A 10,786-nucleotide genomic window follows, 5' to 3' on the forward strand; every position below is an offset into this window, starting at 1 on the left:
GAAATCGTATAGACCAATTGGGCTGGAACAGGAAGTGACGCTGGGCATCTGCCAACTGGTCGTGCATAGTTACTCTTGCGTGGGGTGCAGGGAGGTCTGGGGCAGGGCAGGTACCGTCTGAGCAGGGACACGCTGATTGGCTCACCGAGACCTTCCTTGTGGGGGGTACAGAGCAGACGGTTAAGTTCAGGTTCGCTGATGTGGGGCTTCATATCGGGGACTACATTGAGCCTAATCCAGCTGCTTTAATGGACTCTCCTTCTGACCAGACTGTGTCCTGAGGACGTGACCGAACTGGAGGCCGAGCACTACCGCGGTCTCGCGTTATTGGTCTCTGTCGGCGTCGGAAGCACTTGCAGGTGGACTGTGCGCTCATGGATGGCCGTGGTCTTCCTTTTCCCCTTGGTTCTAGGCCGAGATGTCCGCCCACTGGCCGGTGTTGTGGACTGTGTTGCGGGTTTCTGAGAGCACACGGGGCCCCGGGAGGACTGGGGACGACCGCAGAGAGAGCCGCTGCCTAATGTCAGAGCGTCCTCAGGAGCCAAGTTCCCCATGTTCCAGCCCAGCGCGAAGCAGCCGTAGGATGAGCCAGGGTTGGGGTTGACCTGCGTAAGCCAGTGGCTTAGTCGTCTCACGGACTCTGTGTGGCCGTGTCCTGCGGCGTGTGTGCGAATGCAGGAGGATTTGGCTACAGCACAGATGCACACGGTCCGGGCCATCCTGTTGTCCAGGACAGCTTTGCAGCGAGCACTGCTGTTCCTCCAGCGTAAGCCGGAGATTTCTCCTCGCGGCTTTTGTTGGCCTCACTTCCGGGGTAGTAAGGATCTGCCGAAGGAGGCGAACCCCGCATCCCCTCTACCTCCTGGTCCTCCCTGCGTGAGGCTCTGATGGGGAGGAGAGACGCAGCCCCACAGGGAGCACGGTTCGGCGGTGATCGGAGATGTGACCAGACAGCCCAGGCCACAGCTTTTACCTCCTTCCATCCACACACTGGAGCGCCCACGCACAGCAGACACTCGCCCTCCGCAGACGAGCATGTGCCCGGGCGGAAGCACGGGCCACACTCCCCAAAGAGCTGTCCTCGGGGTGGGGGTGGGAGCGGTCCCCGGGGTGGGACCTGTCAGAATGACCCTGAACTGGGAGGCGGACGGCCTTGGAGGTCAACAAGTTAAGGGCCTGGAGAGCTCACAGGTGGCTTTCTCTTGGTTACTGTTGCTTGTGTCCCTTCCTTCGTACAGAACCTGATGTAACGTCCCCAGCACTTGCTAGCCAGAGACTGGGGGTTGGGTGCCCGGGATTCGGGAGGCTGGCAACAGTGCTGGCCGAGGTGGTTTCTCTGGAAACAGGGCTCAGTCTGATGCCCTGAGCGATGTGGACAATAGCATTATCCTTCTAGAACAGAGTAAGGCAACGAAAAAGGAAAGTGTAAAACTGAAGAATGAGGAAAAAGAGACAAGAAAAGGAAAGAAACTTTATTTTTGCAGCTTTAATGAGAAAGCAATGATGTACATCGCTGCACGCGCTGAAGGCGTAGGACGTGCTCTGAGTCCCATGTGACAGGATCGCTAGTTGTGGAGAACAGCCACCATCGTATGTAGATGCCGTAAGAAGGAAAATTCCCCCTCGGGATGAGAACTCCTGGGATCTGTTCTCGGAACCTCTCATCCGTGTACCACGCCGCGCCGTTACAGTCCCGTTGTGTTGTACGCACCGCCCCAGGCCGATTTGTCTCACAAAGGCAAGTCTGTCCTTTTCCACCACCTTCTGCAGTGTCCCCTCTGCCCACCTCTGGTAACCACAAATCTGATTTCTTTTTCTGAGTTTAGCGTGGCTTATTATTATTATTAATTCCACACATAAATGAGATTGTACAGTATTGGACTTCCTCTGACTGAGCACAGTGCCTTCAGGATCCGTTCATCCCAAAGGTCCTCGTTTGATGGCTGAGTGATGTCCCGTTGTCGATGTAAATAATGCTGCTCTAGCCACGGGGAGACAGATGGCTTTTTTACGATTTTATTTATTTATAGAGGCAGCGAGAGGGAACACAAGAGTGGGAGGAGAAGCAGGCTTGCCGCAGAGCGGGGAGCCCGACGCAGGACTCGATCCCAGGACACTGAGGTGTCACCTGAGCCGGAGGCAGACGCGTAACGACTGAGCCACAGGCGCGCGGGGACAGGCAGCTCTGTGAGTTTGTGCATTTCCCTCGGATGCATTCTCCGACGTGGGAGCACTCAGTCATTGGGTAAGTCTAGTTTTAAGTTTTGAGTAACTGCTTCCCGTAGTAGCTCTACCATCTTACAGTCCCACCCACACACGCACGTTCCCTCCCTCTCCTGCATACCTGTGCCCCCACTTGTTACCCCTTGTCATCCGGATCGTGGCTATGCGAGCAGGTGTGAGGTGGTATCTTTAATCTGACGAGTGATGTTGAACATTTTTCATGTAGCTATTGGCCATTTGTGTATCTTTGGAAAAATCTCAGTTCTCTTGCCCTTTTATTTGTTCTTTTAAATTGGATTGTGTTTTGCTACTGAGTTGTACTAGTTATTTCTATATTTTGGGTATTAACCTCCTATGAGATGAGTGGCTTGCAAATATTTTTCCCACTCTGTAGGTCTCTTTTCACTTTGTTGATGGTTTCTGTTGTCGTGTAGAAGCTTTTCAGGTTGGTGTGATCCTGGTAGTTTTCTGTCGTCGCTGGTGCTGTAGGTGCGACTTCCATAAAATCACAGCCAAGACCACGTCAAGGAGCTTTTTTCCTATTTTTCCTTCTAGAGCTTTCAGGTCGTACATTTAAGTCTTTAATCCATTTCAAGTTAATGTTTGTGAGGCCTGTAAGACAGGGGTCGGTGAATATCCAGTAGAAAGAAACCTCCTTGGTTCAGCGTCTCTGGAGGAAACCGCCTGCCTCATGACGCTCACGCCTTCTGTTCCTGGTCCCTTCGGTTCCGAGGTCTCCGGAGTTAGCAACGGACCAGATGTCACCTGTGAAATACGCGCCCAGGTTCAGGTTACCCTCGATCACATTTTGAAAAACATTGGGCTTAGTTCCTATCTTTCTGAGAGCACACTTGTGTAAGGGCTGCTTGTTCTTTAGGCCCAGTAGAGCTGTTTACAAATTAATACTGGAAATACCGTCTAGAAAAAGAAAACTTTCATACGTCACTCACAGGCATGTATACAGGAACACCCAACCATACAGACATACATAAAAGTACATCCTTCAATTTGGCTTTAGAATTTTAGTCATGAGACAAGTTCAATAATGAAACACTCCATAGCTTGTAAAAGAACAGTTGAAACACGGCTGCGTTTCTGACCCACAAAACAGATTAGGATCACCTACTCCGATCACTCACACTTTGCACTAGCAATTAGGGAGAAGATTTTAAGATTTTCCCTAGTTTACAAATAGCCTTTCTTTTCTGTGGTTCTGATAAGAATTATTTGCCTGAAGTTTGCATTTCAAAAAGATAGTCCTTAGCTCCTTCCTTTGGGAAGAACATTTACTATGTAAACTCAGAAAATGCAAATTTCTCTGGGAAGGACTTGGGTTCCTAAATCCACATCTTTTAGGACATCTACGACCTTCCTGAGATGAACGGGGGAGGTTTCGGGATTGGTGAGAGGGTAGGCGGGCTTCCAGTCACTTCCAGAGCTGCATTTCTGTCCCCGGAAGGACTCAGTTCGTAACACAAGCACAGTCATTTTTAATTCTTCAAAGAACTGAGTTGTAGCATGAATGATGTCCAAGGGCTGACCCGTTTACCCCGTCACAGCAGGAGGATTTTCAACTTGGATGAAAATCAGAAGATTTTATGTTCTAGAGTTGTGTGTCTTTTGAATATTTTAGTAAATCCTTCCACAAGGGTTTCAGAATGTTCTTCTTTCCCTCTGGGTACATAGTTTCCTTTTAGTGACTTTTTTTTTTTTTTTTTTAAGAGCCCCTATTGGGGTGGGACGCCTGGGTGGCTCAGTGGGTTAAGCAGCTGCCTTCGGCTCAGGTCATGATCCCAGCGTCCTGGGATCGAGTCCCGCATCGGGCTCCTTGCTCAGCAGGGAGCCTGCTTCTCCCTCTGCCTCTGCCTGCCATTCTGTCTGCCTGTGCTCGCTCTCTCTCCCTCTCTCTCTGACAAATAAAAAAAAAAATCTTTAAAAAAAAAAAAAAGAACCCCTATTGTGCTTTTTAAAATTACCTTTTTAAGATTCCAGTGTACATAGCGCACAGTGTTGTGTCCGTTTCCGGCGTGTAATACGGCGATTCAGCACTTCCGTGCCTTCCCCACTGCTCATCACCGCGCACTCCCCAACCCCGCCACATGTTCTGCCGGCGGGACCAGCAGCTTGTTCTCTGTAGTCAAGAGTCTGTGTCCGTGTCTTGCTCGGCCTCTTTATTGTCCTTGTTTTGTGTCTCATATGTTTTGTCTCTCACATTCCACGTGCGCGCGAGATCATGTAACAGTCTTTCTCGGACTGACTGGTTTCAGTTAGCGTCATGCTGTCTAGCTCCGTCCATGTTGTGGGAAACGGCAAGATTTCCTCCTCCTTATGGCTGAGTAGTAGTCAGGGGTGTGGGGCGGGGGGGCTGCTGCCATCTGACTGTTAGAAACAGTGCTCTTACCACATCAGGGTACCTCTATCCCTGCGAATTACACGGTTTGTATTTTTTGAGTAAATATCCAGTGGTGTGGTTACTAGATCACAGGGTGGCTCCATTTTTAACTTTCTGCTGAACCTGCACACGGTTCTCCAGAGCGGCGGCACCGGCATGCGTTCCCACCGGAGTGGAAGAGGTGCCCCTTTCCCCGCCAGCACGTGCTGTTCCCTGTGCTTTTGACTGTAGCTGCTCTGACGAGTGTCAGCGGATCATCTCCATTTGCATTTCCCTGACGATGAGTGACGTGGGGCATCTCCCTTTTGTCTGCTGGCCATCCGGATGTCGTCATTGGAGAAGTGCCTGTCCATGTCCTCTGCTCATTTTTAACTTGGATTGTTTTTTTGGCATTGAGTTCTATCAGTTCTTTACATATGTTGGATACTAACCCTTAACTGTACACGTCATTTGCAAACATCTTCTCCCATTCTGTAGGTTGTCTTTCAGTTTCGTTGACTGTTTCCTTCGCTGTGCAAAGCTTTTTGAGGATGTCCCAATACTTGTTTTGGCTTCCATTTCCATTGCCTCAGGAGACATATCCAAAACCAGTTGCTGTGGCCGACACTGGAGAAATCACGGCCTGTGCTCTCTTCTAGGATCTCTGTGATTTCAGGTCTCCCACTGGGGTCTTTCATCCATTTTGGAATTTATCTCTGTGTATGGCATAAGGGCTCAGTTTTATTCCTTTGAAGGTAGCTGTCCAGTTTTCCCAACACCATTTGTTGGAGATTTTTTTTCCTATTGCATGTTCTTTCCTCCTTTGACAAAGATTAACCGTTGAAATGTGGGTTTATTTCTGGGAACTCTGTGTGATCCCAATGATGTATATGCCTGTGGTGGCACTACCACACTGTTTTCTTCACTACAGCTTTGCGGTATAATTTGAAATCTGGAAGTTTGGGATCTTTAGCTTTGCTTTTCAAGATTGTTTTGGCTATTCAAGGTCCTCCGTGTTTCCATACAAATTGTAGGATTGTTTGTTCTAGTTCTGTGAAAAATTTTGGTATTTCGATAGGGATTGCACTAAATCTGAAGACTGCTTTGGGTAATTAACAGTATTTGTTCTTCCACTCGATGACTACGGAACGTCTTCCCGCTCACTGTGTCCTTGTCAGTGTCGTTCATCAGCGTGTTTTAGCCGGCAGAGAGCAGACTTCCCACCACCTTGATTAGGGGGATTCCTGGGTATTAACTTCAGTACAACTGGAATGGGATTTCTTAATCTCTTTCTGTTGCTTCACTACTAGCGTATAAAAATGCCATGGATTGGGTCTCCTGCAGCCGTACTGAGGTCGTGTCAGTCTCCTAGCGCTTTGGTGGCGTCTGTGATGTTCCTGGATGCAGTGTCGGGTCATCCTCGAGGGACGGTGTCCTTCTTCCTTACCAGCTTGGAGACCTCGGATTCCTTCCTCGTCTCTGACTGCCGGGACCTCCCATGTAGCCAACTTCAGACCCTGGAACTCATTATAAAAATCCTTCCAAGTATTGTTAGGGTCCATGACCAAAGGAACGAGACTGATGCAAAGCGAAGGTCAAGCAAAGCTTTATTTTGCACCAAGCGTCAAAAATCAAACCGACCGGTAGGGGCCGTCTCTTACGAAGAGGCGAAGACCCAAAGAGGCTGCTCCCAACGGCTACTCCTCCTCCTCCTCCTACTTCCCCAACCTGAGCCTCACAGACTATAGAGGTGGTTGAGCCCGGCCCAATGACATTGCAACACAGCACAGTAAATATATGCGCGTCCCACTGATTGGATGTCTCCATCTGGCCTGGCCCACCCCTATATCCGGGGTTTGCAAGTAAGTTCCTCTGGCTAATCAGGCCCTCACATTATCTTACTTGCAGGTTTTGACTGAGATAAAAAGGAAACATTCCTGACAGTACTGCACTCTTCTTTTCTTCTTTTAAACCAGAAGTGTATCAAGTTACTCAACCCAAACCAGTAAGGCTTTTATGACATTTCCATGGAGACAAAAAACATCTAAGAGGGGGCAGGAGGTACGGTCTTCCCAAGATCAGGGCCATTCGCGAGGACAGGCGACATGGGAGACAGTTCCCCTGAGAGCTGGCAATGGTCGGTGGGAGGCTAGCGACAAACGGGGACCCCACGTCTCAGTCCAGCCATCTTCTCAGGGCCCCCGACCGGACAGCTGAGCGGCCTGCACGTGCGACAACTACAGGCAGGCAGGAAGCCGCGCCAGATTCTCACACCATGAAGCGAGACCCGCAGCAAAGCAGTGGCCGGCCCTGGTAGGGAAAGGCCGCACAAGCAGGGGCCTCCGGAAACCAAATCCACACGAGTCTGGTCTTGGGAAAGGACGGACGACATGACATTTACTTTCCTCTCTTTGCCAGCTTCTGCAGGTTCCTCGGTGTCCTGTCTGCAGGCTCCAGAGCAAGTGAGGTGTCCCAGTGGGTCCCCAGAAACTGTCGGAAGGGAAAAACCAATTTCCTTCCGGCTTTCACAGTGAATTCTTGGCTGAGACCGCTTTCCCTCTAGGACACCTCGTGAATGGATACATTTATCCCAGGTCCATTTTCTTGCTGTGGCTGCTGTAATTCAGGATGACTCGTAGTGGGCTGTTACCCTTTCTGTAAACACGTACAACGTCCAGAACCAAAGTTTTCAGACATCTGGATAGCTGAGGTATGAGAAGACGGGGTCATTGGATGCTTCAAGAACCACAGCGTCCCGTCTCCTTGGTTTTCCTGTCCTTGGTTCCTGTGTGACACATTTGTCACTTTTACTTTAGGTTCCAACCAACAAAACCGGTACCTCCCAGAGTGGAACTACGGACTAACCAGCAGAATCCAGTAAATCCTGACTTTCTGGGCTAACACAGGGCTCGGGACTTCGGGCTCCTCGTGGAACCATCTGCCAGCTCAAGCCAACCGGCTAGATGCCAGACAGAGAAGCCCATTACACCAGGCAGCTCCAATGCAAGCCTCCTCTCCGGGAGGAACTTCGTGTGAACAGCAAAAAGGCCATGAAGAACCCAGCGTTCAGCAGGCACCGCACCCGTGTCCTCCTCCCCACAGCCACTGCCCATCTTCCCTGGATCCCCCCCCCCCATCAAAGCTGTAAAAAAAATTTTTCCCGTTTAAAGACCCAGTTGGATTTCACTTAGAGACTCATGAGTCTGGCAGCATCGAATCCGGCCGATAAAAAGAAACACCAAAGATCTGATGTCGGAGAAGGAAGCAGAACAGGGAGAGGCTGGGCAGCTGCGGACGGGTAAGCAGAGTTGTTCTTCCTCTGCGGGGCCCAGGGAGCTCTCGGGGCAGGGCCGGTAGCCTGTGCCGAGCAGGGAAGGGCTGACCGGTCAAGCTAGACCCTCCTCTCCTGAGCGCGCAGAACACAGAACCGGAGTCTCGGTGTGCGGACGTGGGTTAACGTCAGGGAACTCCATTTGGGGCCTCGTCTGGTCACGAGAACAGCACTGACCTAAGGGATCTCCAGTTCCTTCCCCTAAGTGGGTCGACCCTGACCTAGATTCCGTCCCTGATTCCTCGGGTAAGGATGCGGGAGCTGAGACTTCTCCGGAGTTCCCCAGTCGTGTCCAGCCCGATCTGGCATCTTTCCCTCCTCCCCTGGGGCGGATGTACCGCGAGAGCGGGCGTCTCCCCGCTCTCCGGGAGGATCCACGCTGGCCTTGAGCGTCTCCCCCTCCTCAGGTTTGACTGCCCTGATGTTGCAAGGTTGTCGGTTTCCCACGGGTCTGCACTGACCGAGGACGTTCCCCTAAATCTGCAGGTCTGTCCACTCTGACCTGCGACGTGTGCAGAGCTCCCCAGCACAGTGAGTTCTGAACATGGACGTCCCTCCAACACCTCCGTGGTCTACTCCGACTGGAGGCCCCGCTGGCACTCTGTGTCTGCTTGGACATGGGGTGTCTCCTGGGATCCGCAGAGGTGTCTGCACGGAGCTGCACTGGCTCCCCAGTAACCTATTTGTGTCTGATCTGACGTGGGGTGTCCTCGTAATTCCCCTGGTCTGTCTATACGGACCTGGATTATCTCCTTGATTACCCAGGTATGTCTGTCCTATCCCGGGAGATCTCCCTCATGCACGTGTGTCTGCCCTAAACTGACCAGGGTGCATCCTTTACTCCCCAGGTGTTTCTTCCCTAAACAGGATGTCGCCCTCATTCCCCACGTGTCTACCCTGACAGGAGAGAAATCCCAAACACCAAAGCTGTGTCTAGTACAAACTGGGATTTTTCTTATTCCCAGTGTGTCTGCTCGGTCTTGGGTTGTCTCGCTAACTGCACGTACGTCTACACGTACTAGGTCATTTATCTAATTACGCAGAGTGGAAACATGAACCTGGAAATCTGATTTCCCAGGTGTGTGACTCTAAAATGATTTGTCCCGGTATTTCTCCAAGTGTGTTGAACCCCGGCTCGTCCTGGTAATATCCAAGGTCAGGACAGACACCGTGGATGTCTCTGTAATTGACCCTATTTTTCTATACTGACTTCGGATGTCTGTTTCATCAGAGGGGTCTACAATGACCTTCCGTGTTTCCACGTTCCCCAATGTGGTACTGGGATGTGGGCTCCCCGCCTGCCTGCGTGTGAGCATGTACGCTGACCCGTGAGGTCTTTGACACACACAGGCCGGGGTGCTGCTCTGCTTCTCTACGTGTCTCCACTCTGACGCGCACCTAGAAATCCGTCCCTAACCCAGTGTGTCCACACCGACAGGGGGTGTCTGCCTGGTCACCCCGGCTTGTCCTTACTCACCAGGAATGTCTAACTCACAGCTGATTCGACATGGGTCTTCTGTGTGTCGTTCATAACCCCAGTGTCCTCTCGGGGCCGGGACGGCTGCCTTCTCATCAGTGTGAGTCTGATCTGGGATGTATCCGATTCACCAAAGTGTCTTCATTGACCTTGGATCTCCCCTAATGCCCCAGGTTTTTTCTGCCTTGACCTGAAATGTTCCCTTGGTTCTCCACATGTGTCCATCCTAACCCTGCATCTTCTCAGAGAATATTCTCTGACCGGGTATGTGCATGTACAGCCCAGTCGTGGGCATGAGCGGGTCTCTAATCCCAGCTGTTCCTGTTATGACCGGGTTTATCTCCCTAATTCTTCAGGGTAAATACACTGACCTGGTCTGTGTAATTCCTCAAGTTTGTGTCCACTGAGGGACTCCTCTGTGCCCCTCAGGAAGGCTCCCTCTTTGCTCATCGTATCCTGCTCTGGCACATCTCGTCCATTCCACAGCTCTGTCTACCCTGACGTTCGTGTCTCCGTAGTTCCCGAGACGCATCTGAAGTGACCTGAACTGGTCACGACTTCCCCGTGTGTGTACCGGGAGTGGTGCGCCGCTTCTGTCCGCACTGACCTGGCAGTCCCCTCCCCAAGTGTGTCAACACCAGCGTCCTACGATTCCGTGGATCCCAGCTTCATCTGCCTGCGCTGGCCTGGAAGGTTCCACGGACTCCCCCGATGTCTACACTGACCTGCTGTGTCTGCCGTGGCCTGGGAAGTCCAGCAACTCACGTGCGTGTCGTGCCCGCCTCGATCTAACTCGGACTGTCCTTCTCTTGTCCCAGTTGTAGCTCGGAGGTCTCCCTCATTCCCAAGGTTGTCTGTGTAGTTCACGGACGACTCTCTCTCCCCCAACCCCAGGTAACTGACCTTGACCAAAGTTGTGCCCACAGTGGCCTGAGGTGTCTCCCCGTTTCTCCAGGTTCGTCTGTTCTGCTTTGGGATGTCGTGGAGTCCCTGACCATAACGACTCTTGAACCCGCCACATTCCCAGCCCGACTCGGGATCTCTGCCCGGACACGCACGTGCGTCTGCGCTGATGCCGACCGTGGGGTGTGGCCTCCGCAGGAACCTTTCCCTCTTCCCACAGAGCTCTCGCCTCTCCTCTATGATGGGAGTGTCCGCTTCCTTCTCAACCAGATGCATCTCTCTTGACCAGAGATTTTCCCCTAATGTCCTGGGTTCTGTCTGCTTCCCCAGGGAGAGGTACCGGGACCCACACGGTCACCTCGATTCCTCAAATCTTTCTTCCGTACTGACCGGGGAATTCTGTTTCCCCAAGACGGTCTCTTAGCTTGTGGGTCTTTAATTCCCCAGCCCTGTCTCCCTGCTCACCCTGGTGCATATAACC

General features: G+C 51.7%; 1 long non-coding RNA gene across 5 annotated transcripts in view; it reads left to right on the forward strand.

Annotated features, from left to right (window-relative positions):
• LOC125081716 (uncharacterized) overlaps positions 1 to 10,477 on the forward strand; it is a 270,307-nt gene extending 259,830 nt beyond the window's left edge. For 2 of the 5 annotated variants that reach the window (XR_007121779.1, XR_007121782.1), the window contains exons 3-5: positions 7,411 to 7,892; positions 8,412 to 8,690; positions 9,406 to 10,243. This is a non-coding gene — a long non-coding RNA (uncharacterized LOC125081716). Of the gene's footprint in view, positions 1 to 7,410; positions 7,893 to 8,411; positions 8,691 to 9,405; positions 10,244 to 10,357 lie in introns of those variants that run through there. The other 3 variants (XR_007121780.1, XR_007121783.1, XR_007121781.1) reach the window with 3 other exon arrangements.
• Positions 10,478 to 10,786: the final 309 nt, after the last annotated feature.

Source organism: Lutra lutra, chromosome 12, assembly GCF_902655055.1.
Source record: "Lutra lutra chromosome 12, mLutLut1.2, whole genome shotgun sequence".
NCBI lineage: Eukaryota > Metazoa > Chordata > Mammalia > Carnivora > Mustelidae > Lutra > Lutra lutra.